Source organism: Lipotes vexillifer, unplaced genomic scaffold, assembly GCF_000442215.2.
Source record: "Lipotes vexillifer unplaced genomic scaffold, Lipotes_vexillifer_v1.1 scaffold469, whole genome shotgun sequence".
Classification (NCBI taxonomy): domain Eukaryota; kingdom Metazoa; phylum Chordata; class Mammalia; order Artiodactyla; family Lipotidae; genus Lipotes; species Lipotes vexillifer.
In genome coordinates, this window is record NW_006788006.1 from 4,813,177 (window position 1) to 4,827,417 (window position 14,241).

The window sequence follows — 14,241 nt, forward strand, 5'->3', positions numbered from 1 at the left end:
GAGAGCCCAGAGGTGGACCTATGCTTACATAGGCAAATAAGCTATGACAAAGGAGGAAAGAATATATAATAGGGAAATAAAATGGTGTTGGGGAAACTGGACAGCTACATGCAAAAAGAATCATAGTGGTCTACTTTCTCACACCATATACAAAGATAAAATCAGAATGGATTAAAGACTTAAATGTAAGACCTGAAATGATGAAACTTCTAGAAGGAAATATAGTCATTATGACCTTTTACATTGGTCTTAGCAATATTCTTTTTGGATACATCTCTGGCAAGGAAAACAAAAGCAAAAATAATCATATAGGACCACATCAAACTAAAAAGCTTTTGCACAGTGAAGGAAACTATCCACTAAACATAAAGGCCGCCTACAGAATGAGAGAGGATATTCGCAAATGATATGTTCAATAAGGGATTGATATCCAGAATATAAAAATAAATCAATCAACATAAAAAAAATTAAAAAGTGGGCAGACGAGCTGAATAGACATTTTTCCAAAGAAGACATACAGATGGCCGACAGGCACATGAAAAGAGGCTCACATCACTAATCATTATGGAAATGCAAATCAAAGCCACAATGAGATATCACCACACGCCTCTCAGAATGACTATTTTCAAAACGACAAATAACAAGTGTTGGTGATGACGTGGAGAAAAGGGAACTGTTGTGTGCTGTTGGTGGGAGTGTACATTGGTGTAGCTGCTATGGAAAACAGTATGAAGATTCCTCAAAAAATTAAAAATAGAATTACCATACAATGCAGCAACTCCATTCCTGGGTATTTATCCAAAGAAAGTGAAAATACTAATTCGAAAAGATATTTGCACCCATATGTTCATTGCAGCATTATTTGCAATAGCCAATATAGGAAAGCAACCTAAGTGCTTATCAATAGATTAATGGATAAAGAAAACTGTATATATATGTAAAATGAAATAATACTCAGCCAAAAAGGGAATTAAATCTTGTCATTTGAGAAAACCTGGATGGACCTAGAGGGTATTATGCTAAGTGAAATTAGTCAGACACAGAAAGACAAATACTCTGATTTCACTTATATGTGAAATCTAAAAAACAAATGAACAAACATAACTAAACAAAAACAGAGTCATAGATACAGGTACTAACAGGTGATTGCCAGAGGGGAGGGAAGTGAGGGGAGGAGAGAAATAGGAGAGGGAGATTAAGAGGTACAAACTTTAAGTTACAAAATAAATGTCACTGGTATGGGGACTTCCCTGGCGGTCCAGTGGTTGGGACTTCACCTTCCAATGCAGGGGGTGCAGTTTCGATCCCTGATCGGGGAGCTAGGATCCCACAGGCCTTTCAGCCAAAAAACCAAAACATAAAACAGAAGCAGTATTGTAACAAATTCAATAAAGACTTAAAAAAAAAAATGGTCCACATCACAAAAGAAAAATCTTAAAAAAAAAAAAAGAGAGGGGAGATAATTTTAAAAATAGTAATAATAAATGTCACTGGTATGAAATGTACAGCCAATAATTGTGTAAAATCTTTGCATGGTGACAGTTGGTAATTAGACTTACAATGATCATTTTGAAATGTATAGCAATATCTATCAGTATGTTGCATAACAGGAACTAACATAGTGTTGTAGGTAAATTATACTTCAAAAACAAACAAACTCACAGAAAAACAGATCAGATTTGTGGTTACCATAGGCGGGGGATGCAGGGGGGTGGGGATGGGGGAGGGGTCATTGGACGAAGGTAGTCAAAAGGTACAAACTTCCAGTTATAAGTAATTACTAGGAATGTAATATACAAGAGATAAATATATGATATATATGATCAAAGTTGTTAAGAGAGTAAATCCAAGAGTTCTCATCACAAGGAAAAAAATTTATTTCTTTAATTTTGTATCTACATGTAATGATTGATGTTTACCAAACTTATTGTGATAATCGATTCATGATGAATGCAAGTCAAATCATGCTGTACACCTTAAACTTACACAGCGCTGTATATCAATTATATCTCAATGAAACTGGAAGAAAAAAACTGATGACCTTTGTGCTTCCAAGATAACCATCCAGAAAGTGAAAACACCCTTCAGAACCCTTGTGCACTGTTACTGGGAATATAAAATCTTGTTGATGGTATGAAAAACAAGACAATTCCTCAAAAAATTTCAACTGAGTTACCATCTGGCAAATTTACTTCAGGGAATTGAAATAGAATTGAAAGCAGTGACTTGAATTGAAAGATACATATCCATTTGTGTTCATATCAGCATTATTCCCAATAACCAAAAGGTGGAGGTAACTCAAGCATCCATCAATGGTTGAATGGATCAAAGAAATGAGGCACATACGCACATCAGAGTGCTGTTAGGCTTTTAAAAGAAAGCAAATCTGACACCTGCTGCAACATGGATGGACCTTGAGGACATTATGCTAAGTGTAATCAGCCTGTCAAAAAAGTTGAAACAGTATGATTCCACTTTTATGAGTTACCTGGCATAGTCAAATTCATAAAGACAAAAAGTAGCATGGTTTTTGGCCAGGGACTGGTTGACGGGGAGAATGAGGAGTTGTTGTCTAGTGGGTATGGAGTTGTGGTTTTGGAAGACGAAAATAGTTCCGGAGATTGGTTTCACAATGTTAATGTATTTCACAATGTTTACCCATATACTTTAAAAATAATGAAAATGTAAATTTTTATTGCATGTATATTACCACAATCAAAAGTAGCCCAGACCAGTTAAAAGTTCGGTTTAAAATCAAATGTACCCGCACTTCCCTGGTGGTCCAGTGGTTAAGAATCCACCTTCCAATGCAGGGGATGCGGGTTCCATCCCTGGTCCGGGAACTAAGATCCCACATGCCGCGCGGCAACTGAGCCTGCATGCCACAGCTAAAGAGCCCGTGCTTCAACTACAGAGCCCAGACGCTCTGAAGCCCCCGCACCACAACTAGAGAGAAGCCCGCACGCCGCAACACAGAGCCCACGCAGCTGCAATGAAAGATCCCACATGCCACAACGGAAGATCCCGCATGCGGCAATTAAGACCCCAGGCAGCCAAATAAATAATTTTTTTTAAAAAAATCAGATGTGCCAGATGGAGACAGGCTCTCCCCACAGGCCACAGAGGATTCTGCAGAGCAAACCTCTCTCCAAGGGGTGCGGCATACGTCTGTCCAATCAGGGGCGCCGGTGGGCCAGGTGGGTGGTGCTACACAGCTTTCCGACTTGGTTTTATCCGCTCGCTTTGGCCCACCCCAGGGTCGACTCTTCTGTGCACTTCACCGTTGCTAGATCCTTTGCCACAGTCTCTGTCGCGCTGTGATCTGCACTGGTCGTTAGGAGGGACCCAGGAAACCTAGAAATGCTGAGTGTGCTCCCCACTGGCGTGCGGAGACAGAGAGGAGAGGCTGGTTGGAACCGGCTGTGGCGGGACCCGGGCCTCCCCGCGGTCAACTCCCGAGTCTGCGGACCGAGTCCACCCCCGCGGCGCCGCTCAGACCTCGTTCCCTCCGGCTCGCAGCGTGGGGGCGGGGCCGGTAGCGGGGCCTCCGCGCATCCTGTCCTGTCACTGCGCGCGGCGACTGGGGCCCTGACCCCGGGGCCTCTCTGGGCAGCTCTGTGCCCGCAGCCCCGCGTATCCCTCAGATTGTGCGGTGACCACGGGGAGGGTCATCAGGGGACAGTACTGACTAAGTCTCCAGGGGTTCGTGCATGGAAGGATCTGTGGTCTGTGGGTTCCCGGCCTCTCCTTTTTGACACAGGGGGACCACTTTCCTCCTGAGTTTTCCAACTGTTTTGGGAAGCAAGATTTCAAATCCACGATGCTGTCCCCCCAGAGCAGCTGGTAACAAATGCCTAAATTTCCAGATCGCTCCCCGCAGTCCCAAAACACTCTTCCCCACACTGATTCACAACAGCATTACCAACTATCCATTTTCGGGGTTCATTTCAAAGAGGTCCAGTATTTTAACTGTATATCCTTTAACACTGAGCCATGGTTGGCTTTTTTTTTTTTTTTGTCTGTGGGTATTTTACGTGAGAGGAAAGCAGAGAATAACCACCTGGAATTTGTTGTATGAAATCTTTTCTCCAAGTTTATTTTCTAGGGACAAACATCCTATGGGAAATCCTTTGATGAGATTCTTCTTTGGAACTTTCCTGGGCGAACTGTCCTGTAAGAACTACCCCCTCTGGGTTTGTCACCTTGAAAAGATTTATTCACTTATTTAAGTCTCTCTTTTTCAATAGAGGTGAAATGTATCTAATTTATAGAGCTTGAAAGACAATGTAAGAGATTTTCGAAGAGGCAAGAAAGAGGTGAATTTAAGCCAAAAGAAAATATCCCAGGATTACATTCCATTTGTTAAGAATTGTGGTTTCACTAAAGTGGGAAGGGGGAGTCTTTGCCTCCACTGCACCACCTTCACCCTCCCCTTAAACCCTCTGCCTTTTGAAAGCAGATCGTTTTCACTGAGATGTTGGACACTACAGGTGTCTGTCCCTGGGCCAGCAGGGACCTCTGAAGCCTTCTTCATGGCCTGGCTTTTTTTTTTTTTTTTTTTTTCATCCTGTGGTTTTTCTAATGGATATTCAGGATTTTTGTAATCTCATAGCTATCCAAGCTCCATTTGTAAATTTTAAGAACTTTAACTGAAAGTTAAATTGAAGTTGCTGTTTGTAGACATTTAACACCCATGAAACCCCAGCCATCATGACAAATCCTTGAGTGTTGTCTTAAGAAAATGATGTTGGTCATCACAGCTTCAGCATCTCTTGTTTTTTGATGCTCATCTCCCCCTGCTGATCTGAGTTTCCTGGCTTCACCTTCACCCCTCACCCCTTTGCTGTCTGGTGTAGCGATTTGGTGAGAGAAATTGCTGCCTACTCCTCCACCCCTATCCCCACCCCCTATACTACATATGAGTTTCAAGTTTTATTATTGCAATAAAAGCGCTTTATGCTTTCTTTTCTCAAAAAAGGAAAGGATTGTGGTTTCACTTTTTTCTTCCCCTGAGAATGGGTAGTAAGTTTCTGAGGTGCGTACTTTCTTTTTGGATGATTTCAATAGGAATTCCGGGGCTTAGACTTGAAAATCAGAAGTGTTCAAATGTGGTTAATTATTTACAAAACAGTGTATTACCATGAAAATGATAATTAACTGATGTCTTTTACAAATAAATAGATATTTGGGGTTTTCTGGTTGAACTAGAAAAGTACCTTATGATTTTCTTCCTTCCTTTCTGCAAAAATACTGGGTTTGAATGATTTTGCTGGATTGTTCAAACACTGGGTTTGTGTCACTTAAAATATAAAAGTAAATCCCAAACAACTCCAGTGGGGTGTAGAGGACTGTGGTCAGCGACCCAAGTTAATGCCTCCTTAAGTCTGCAAAGGGAAGTACTTGAAGGTCCAGTTGGTTCTTCTTGGGGAGCCTACCTCCTACCTGGTCGCACCCACCATGGAAGGAGTGAAACTACAGAGCCCTGGAAAGCTGGGAAAGCAAGTGCACATGGGGGCGAGGGGGTTGTAGCTGTGGTTTCTTTAGACCTAGACATTTTTAAGCATTATTTTTTTGAGTGTTGCATCCATAATGTCGGTGCATTCAGTGTAATTTGTGCACAGGGTAGTCTGTGGAGGTTGGTATTCTGTCTCCTTGTCAAAGTGTTTAGGAATTTGGGAGTTCATTTGGGTTGAAACCTGCTGAGAAATTCCTCACTTGTGAGAATGGAAGCCTGGGGGAGGGAGGGCTTGCATACCGCCAGGCAAGAGAAGAGTATGTGCAGCTGCCAGAGTTTTATTTTTGGGTCCCTACCCTTCTTCACCGGGGACAGACTCACTTCTAGGGGTTCTATCTCAGTCAGGAGTGTATGGACCACAATTTTAAGAACATGTTTAACTTTCTGAATGTTGGTTTTTGTTTTGAACTGTAGGGAAGTGGCATGCTTATCTCAGCTGATTCAAATATTTGCTTTCTTTCCTTTGGATTCCTTTATCTATTGAATATTGTGGTCCTGTAATTCTTCTTTTCCTTAGTAGAAAAATAACCCCTCTGCATCCACACAGTTTGCACTACTTTTTACATCTTGTATTACTACAGTACATTTGTTACAATTACTGAACCATATTCGTGTGTTAAAGTCCACAGTTTACATTATTCTTGACTATTTGTGTTATACGCTCTCTGGGGTTGCAAACGATTAATGGCATATATCCATCATTTCTGTAGTATATAGAGTAGTTTCATTTCTGTCAAATCCCTTAAGCTCCACCTGTTGGTTCATCCGTTCCTCCCTCCAACCCCCAAGTCCTTATCAACCAAAGATCTTTTTACTAGCTCGTAATTTTGTCTTTTTCAGAATGTCTTACATTTGAAATCATACAGTATATAGCCTTGTCAGATTGGCTTCTTTCACTTAGCAATATGCTTTTGTGTTTCCTCCATGTGTTTTCATGGCTTAATACCTCATTTCTTTTTTTTTTTACTGAACAATATTTTATCGTATGGATATGCCACTGATTGTTTATCCATTCGACTCTTGAAGAATATCTTGCTTACCTCTAACTCTTGCAATTATGAATAAAGTACATACAAACATTCATATGCAGGTTTTTTGTGAATATAAGGTTTCAGCTCATTTAGGCCAATACCAAGGTGTGATTGCTGGATCTTACTATATAAGAGTATAATTAGTTTTGACATAAAATTCCTATCTTCAAACGTAGGCATACCAAATTCTGTTCCCACCAGCAGTGAATGAGGATTACCTGCAGCTTCACGTCTTGGCTGTATCTGGTGTTCTGAGTCTTTTCATTTTAGCCATGTATAAGTGTGTAGGGACATCTCTTTCTCTCTCTTTTTTGTTAATTCTCCAAGAACATATGTTGAGCATGTTTTCATACTGCTTATTTCCCATTTGTATATTTTCTTTAGTGAGGTGTCTGCTCTGATCTTTAGCCCATTTTTAACTGGGTTGTTGGTGTTTTTACTGTTGAGTTTGAGTTCTTTGTATATTTTGGATACCAGTCATTTATCAGATATTTACAAAGGTTTTAGCCTTGTCTGTGACCTGTCTTAACACTTTTCCAGGACACAAGTTTTTCATATTAAAGAAGTAAAACATTTTTTTCTTTGTGGATTTTTTGTTTTTTTGGTGTTGTAGCTGAAAACTCATCACTACAGACAAGGTCACCTAGATTTTGTCTTATGTTATATCTAGGATTTTTTACTTTTGCATTTCACATTTAGATCTCTGATCTATTTTGAGTTAATTTTTGTGAAATGCTTGTGTTTACCTTCCTTTTGTGTGTACATATATGAGTGTGTGTGTGCTTTGTATGTGGCTATCCGTTATTTCCATCACTATTTTTTTAAGGTTTTCTTGTATCCGTTGAATTGCCTTTACTTCTTTGTCAAAGATCAGTTGAATACATTTTTTGTGTGTTTACAGGAAAGCAATTGATATTTATATTCTTCAGCCTTGCTGTACACTTTTATTAATTCCCAGAGTTATGTCTGTTTTTTGTGGATGCTATCAGATGTTTTACATAGAAAATCATGTCATATAGAACAAAGACAGTCTTATTTCTTGCTTACCAGTCTATGTACCTTTTATTTTCTTTTCATGTCTTACTGCATTGGCCAGAGCTTCCAGTACAATGTTGGATAGATGCTTCCTTGCCCTGTTCTTATATTCCCTGTGAAGCATCCAGTTTCTTACCATTAAGTACAATATTAACTACAAGTGTTGTGTAGATTTTTTTTTTAAGAACAGAGAGTTCCCTTCTATTATTAGTTTATTATCATAGTGGATGTTAGATTGTATCAAATCTTTTTTCATTTTTTATTTCCCTCTCCTTTCATTTTTGATATTAATAATTTCTTCTTCCCTCTTTGCCTGGTAATCTTTTGTTTGTTTGTGTTTTGTTTTGGTTTTTTTTTTGTTTTTTGCGGTACGCTGGCCTCTCACTGCTGTGGCCTCTCCCGTTGTGGAGCACAGGCTCCGGACACACATGCTCAGCAGCCATGGCTCACGGGCCCAGCCGCTCTGCGGCATGTGGGATCTTCCTGGACCGGAGCATGAACCCGTGTCCCCTGCATTGGCAGGCAGACTCTCAACCACTGTGCTACCAGGGAAGCCCTGCCTGGTAATCTTGACTAGATGTTTATCAATTTTATTAAATTAATCTTTCAAAGAACCAGCTTTTGGTTTTGTTAATTTTCTCTATTGCTTTCCCATAATTACAGTGATTCCTCTTTTAACTTTTAATGTTTCTTTTCTTCTGCTTACTCCCATTTTAATTTGCTGTTATTTTTATTGCTTCCTCAGTTAGATGCTTACATTATTGAATATAGATCTTTGGGTTTTTCTAGTGTATTTATTTGATAGCCTAAACTTCCCTCTTTACATTAGTTATGCTGCATCCCACAACCTTTAATAAGGTGTATTTTCCTTTCCTTTAGTCACAAAATAGTCTCTCTTGAGACTTCTTCTGTGATCCCACATATTATTAGAATTCTTTTATTGAATTGCCATGTATATTAGGGGTTTCCAGCTACTCCCTGTCATTTATCTCTAGAATATGTCAATGTGGACTGAGAGCATATTTCATATGGTTTCTTTTCTTTCAGTTTGTTAAGGTGTGTTCTCTGTTACAAAATGTAGTCTGTCTTGGTGAACGTTCCATGTGAACTTATAAAGTGTGTATATTCTGCTGTTATTGCATTAAGTATTCCATAGATCAGTTAAATCCAGTTGTTTTATTGAGCTGATCAGTTTAACTGTCCTGATTTTCTCCTGTTGGAATTTATAATTCATGGTAAGGGGGCATTGAAGTCTTCCACTATAGTAGTGGATTCATCTGTTTCTCCTTGCATTCTATCAGCTCCTTTCTCCTTGTATTCTAATGCCCCTCTGTTGTTATGCATGTACACATGAAGGATTGCTATGCCCTCATGGAGAATGGGCCCCTTTGTCTTTATGTAACGCCCTCTTCCTCTGTAAGTTTTCCTTAGTCTGAAATCTGAATTGTCTGAAATTCATACGCCTACACCACTTTCCTTCATTAGTGTTGGCGTGGGACATTTTTCTCCATTCCTTTACCTTTCATCTGAGTCTTTATATATTTAAAGTGGGTTGCTTGGGCTTCCCTGGTGGTACAGTGGTTTAGAATCCCCCTGCCAATGCAGAGGACACAGATTCGAGCCCTGGTCCAGGAAGATCCCACATGCCGTGGAGCAACTAAGCCTGTGCACCACAACTACTGAGTCCGTGCTCTAGAGCCTGCGAGCCACAACTACTAAGCCCATATGCCACAATTACTGAAGCCCGCATGCCTAGAGCCCACGCATCGCAAGGAAGAGCAGCCCCTGCTCACCACAACTAGAGAAAGCCCACACACAGCAACAAAGACCCAATGCAGCCAAAAATTAAAAATTAAAAATTAAAAAATAAATAAATAAAATTAAGTGGGTTTCTTTTTTTTTAAATATTTATTTATTTATTTGGCTGCGCCTGATCTTAGTTACAGCATGTGGGATCTTCATTGCAGCATGCGGGATCTTTAGTTGTGGGATGCGGGGTCTTTAGTTGCAAGATATGAGAATTTTAGTTGTGGCATGCGAAATCTTTTAGTTGCAGCATGTGGAATCTTTAGTTGTGGCCTGCAAACTCTTAGTTGCAGCATGTTGGATCTAGTTCCCTGATCAGGGATCGAACCCAGGCCCCCTGCATTGTGAACATGGAGTCTTAGCCACTGGACCAAGAGGGAAATCCCTAAATTGTGTTTCTTATAGGCAATATATAACTGTGATTTTTTAAATCTGATATTACTGCATCTGTCTTTCAACTGTATTGAGAACATTGATGATTAAAGTTGTTGATCAGGTCAGATGAATATTTACCACACCTGTTACTGTTTTCTCTTTCTTGCCCTTGTTTTTGTTTAATTTTTATTTATTTATTTATTTATGGCTGTGTTGGGTCTTCTGCATGTGGGCTTTCTCTAGTTGTGGCGAGTGGGGGCTACTCTTCGTTGTGGTGCACAGGCTTCTCATTGCAGTGGCTTCTCTTGTTGTGGAGCACCAGTTTTAGGCTTGCAGGCTTCCGTAGTTGTGGCACACAGGCTCAGTAGTTGTGGCCCGCAGGCTCTAGAGCACAGGCTTAGTTGCTCCATGGCATGTGGGATCTTCCCGAACCAGGACTCAAACCCGTGTCCCCTGCATTGGCAGGTGGATTCTTAACCACTGTGCTACCTGGGAAGTCCCTTGTCCTTGTTTTTTGCTATTGGCACCATTTTTCTAATAGCATTATCTTTTTCTTTTTTTATTTATTTATTTTTGGCTGTGTTGGGTCTTCGTTTCTGTGTGAGGGCTTTCTCTAGTTGTGGCAAGCAGGGGCCACTCTTCATCGCGGTGCACGGGCCTCTCACTATCGCGGCCTCTCTTGTTGCGGAGCACAGGCTCCAGACGCTCAGGCTCAGTAGTTGTCGCTTACGGGCCTAGTTGCTCCGCAGCATGTGGGATCTTCCCAGACCAGGGCTTGAACCCGTGTCCCCTGAATTAGCAGGCAGATTCTCAACCACTATGCCACCAGGGAAGCCCTAACACCATTATCTTTTAATTAAGGTATGTTCATTTTTTCTAGGCATAATGTTATTGCAACTTAACAGATTACAGTATAGTATTTCATTTGTTTGTTTGGCTACACCACGCAGCTTGTGGGATCTTAGTTACCTGACCAGGGATTAAACCTGAGCCCTTGGCAGTGAAAGCACCAAGTCCTAACTACTGGACCACAGGGAATTCCCTACAGTATAATGTTTATATAACTTTTATATGCACTGGGAAACCAAAAAATTCATGTTAGTGGCTTCACTGCAATATTCATTTTACCGCGGTGGTCTGGAACCATGCCCAAAATAACTTCAAGGTGTGTCTGTACCATTATACCACTTCACTGGTTGTACAGGTACCTCATACCACACTATTCCCAATTCCCCCTTCCCTGTCCCTTGTCATATTGCTGTCATTTATTTCACTTACCTATAAGCTTATTATTACCAAATACATTGTTGCTAATATTATTTTAAACAAAGTACCATCTGTTACATTAATGACAGTAAATCTCAAAGATACTTTGCCATCCTTTGTTCCTTTTATTATCCTCCACTGTTGTCATTTACATTTTTTCTGATGAATTTCTGAACATTCATTCAAAGTAGGTGTACTAATGACAAATTCCCTCAATTTTTGTCTCAGAAGGTCCTTATTCTTTTTTAAAAAATATTTATTTACTTGGCTGCGTCGGTTCTTAGTTGCGGCACATGGAATCTTCATTGAAGCATACAGGATCTTTAGTTGCGGCATTCGGGATCTTTAGTTGCAGCATACAAACTCTTAGTTGCAGCATGTGGGATCTAGTTCCCTGACCAGGGATTGAACTCAAACCCCCTGCATTGGAGCATGGAGTCTTAGCCACTGGACCACCAGGGAAGTCCCCCTCATTTCTTCTTTATTTTTGAAGAATGATTTTGCTTGACACAATTCTACGAGAGTGGGCTTCCCTGGTGGCGCAGTGGTTAAGAATCTGCCTGCCAATGCAGCGGACACAGTTCGAGCCCTGGTCCGGGAAGATCCCACATGCCACGGAGCAACTAATCCAGTGTGCCACAGCTACTGAGCCTGCGCTCTAGAGCCTGCGAGCCACAACTACTGAGCCTGCGTGCCACAACTACTGAAGCCCATGCACCTAGAGCTGTGCTCCGCAACAAGAGAAGCCACCACAATGAGAAGCCCACACAATGCAACAAAGAGTAGCCCCCACTCGCCGGAACTAGAGAAAGCCTGCGCACAGCAATGAAGACCCAACACAGCCAGAAATTAATTAATTAATTTTTTAAAGTTCTAGAAGAGTGTTTTTTTTAATTTCAAAACTTTAAATATTTTGTGCCATTCTGTTGTTGTTTGCGTAATGTCTGAAAAGAAGTCCGATTAATTCAAATTTTTGTTTCTCTGTACCTAAGAAGTGTTTTCCCCTCTGGCTTCTTTCAATACATTCTTTTTGTCTTTGATTTTTCACTAGTTTGAATATGATATATAGTCGTCCCTTGGTGCCCTTGAGAGATTGGTTCCAGAATCTGCCACAGATACTGAAATCCATGAATGCTCAAGTCCCATAGTTGGCCTTCTGTATCCATGGGATGCACATCCATAAGTATGGAGGGCTGACTGTATATTTATTGAAAAAATACACATATAGGTGGGCCCATACAGTTCACACCCATGTTATTCAAGGGTCAACTGTACTTGGGTGTGCACTTCTGATGTTTTCATATTTAGTGTTCCTGTATCTACAGTTTGCAGTCTGTCATTAATTTTAGGAAATTTTGGTGTTTATTTTTCCGGGTTAATTAATTAATTAATTAATTAATTTTTTGGCCACGTTGGGTCTTTGTTGCTGAGTGCGAGCTTTCTCTAGTTGCGGGGAGTGGGGGCTACTCTTCATTGCAGTGCGTGGACTTCTCATTGCGGTGGCTTCTCTTATGGAGTACGGACTCTAGGCCCCTGGGCTCCAGTAGCTGTGGCACGCAGGCTCAGTAGTTGTGGTTCGCGGGCTCTAGAGTGCAGGCTCAGTAGTTATGGCGCACTGGCTTAGTTGCTCCATTGCATGTGGGATTTTCCTGGACCAGGGCTTGAACCTGTGTCCCCTGCACTGGCAGGCAGTTTCTTAACCACTGCACCAACAGGGAAGTCCAAAATTTTGGTGTTTATTAATTCACTTATTTTTTCTGTTTCTTTCCAGTTTTTTCCTTCAGGTATTAACATTATGTGTATTTTAAACATTCTGTTCAAGAACATTGTCCTGGGGTTCATGGATGTTGTATTGTGTCTTTTTTGTTCTTTTTTGTCTTTGTATTAGATTCTGGTCTAGTAAATAAATATACTTTTTTGTCAGTATAGGTTTTATTAGGAACAGAATATTTGGAGCACATTTCAAAATTCCATCTTCCTTTTCTCTTTCCCAATTTTGGAGACACTGGCTTGCCCTTTGACCTCAATGCACTCATGGATTTAAGAAGGGTTGTTCATTTCAAGGTCTTTCATTTTCTTCTAGTGAGACCGAGAATGACATATTCTAAGTTCCCTAAATTCCAGACTGGAAGTTAGCAGGACACCATCAACATTGGCTGGTTGGGAATAGCTTCTTCCTGAAATTGGAGAATGGAGATTTTATATTCTTTTGGAGGAAAGCACTGCTGACATTTTTACATATTTTATAATCATGGGCTAATTTACCATCAAGCCATTGTGGACTTCAGTGAGCTTGCAACCTGCAGCTCTTAACCTGTTCCTCAAGTGCAACAAGGACCAGGATGCACCGTTCAGGATTGACTGGAAAGAGATCTTTTGGTAAATCATCTCATTAGCTGTTCTAAAAAATGCCTGGAAGCAGCCCCGAGGCACATGAGTTTAGGGATTCTTTCATTCTAAGTTGTCATGCCTCTTCCTCATGTCTGAGCTTTAAGTTTCAAATAATGTTTTAACCTATCAAATCAGGGGGAAAAGTGAAGAATTGTGTCTGTGACAAATATTACACAAGTTAAAAGCAACACTTCCCCACAGGAATATTTACATTCAGGCAGCTCCCTCTGATTACTTCTAATGGCCTGGAGGACTTTAGGACAGTGTGACCAGCTGGGCTTTGTTACAAGTTTGATTTCTACAGGCCTCCTGGACTCTCATGTTGGGTAATGGGACTAGAAGAAAAAGCTTCCAGTTCTTCACTGTGTTTTTATTTATTGAAACCTCATGCAGATTTGACCCTTTGCCTCATGGAATGCTGTGAATGGTGGGGTGATAAGGAAGAAGATGAAAGAATCTTTCTCACAAGGAATTAGTGGTCTTAAAATGATAATGTTTGTTTCATTCCTATAGCATTTCCCAACCATTTCCCAATATGCTGCGCACCATGCTGTTAGAGAGAAATGAGATGTTAGAGAGGAAAAATGTGATCACAGTAAAAATGTGTAAATAATTTGCATGTGCTCATGATGCCATTAAACTCTACAAAGGAGTGGGACTTCCCTGTTGGTCCAGTGGTTAGGACTCTGCGCTTCCACTGCAGGGGGCCTGGGTTTGATCCCTGGTCGGGGAACCAAGATCCTGCATGCCGCACAGCATGGCGGAAAAAAAAAAAAAAAAAAAAAAAAAAACTAAGGAGTAGGGTGGGGAGGAAAGAGATTT

The 14,241-nt window shown here is 40.7% G+C and overlaps 1 pseudogene; it reads left to right on the forward strand.

Annotated features, from left to right (window-relative positions):
* The first annotated feature begins 13,748 nt into the window (after positions 1–13,748).
* LOC103089633 (zinc finger protein 627-like) overlaps positions 13,749–14,241 on the forward strand; it is a 28,886-nt pseudogene continuing 28,393 nt past the window's right edge.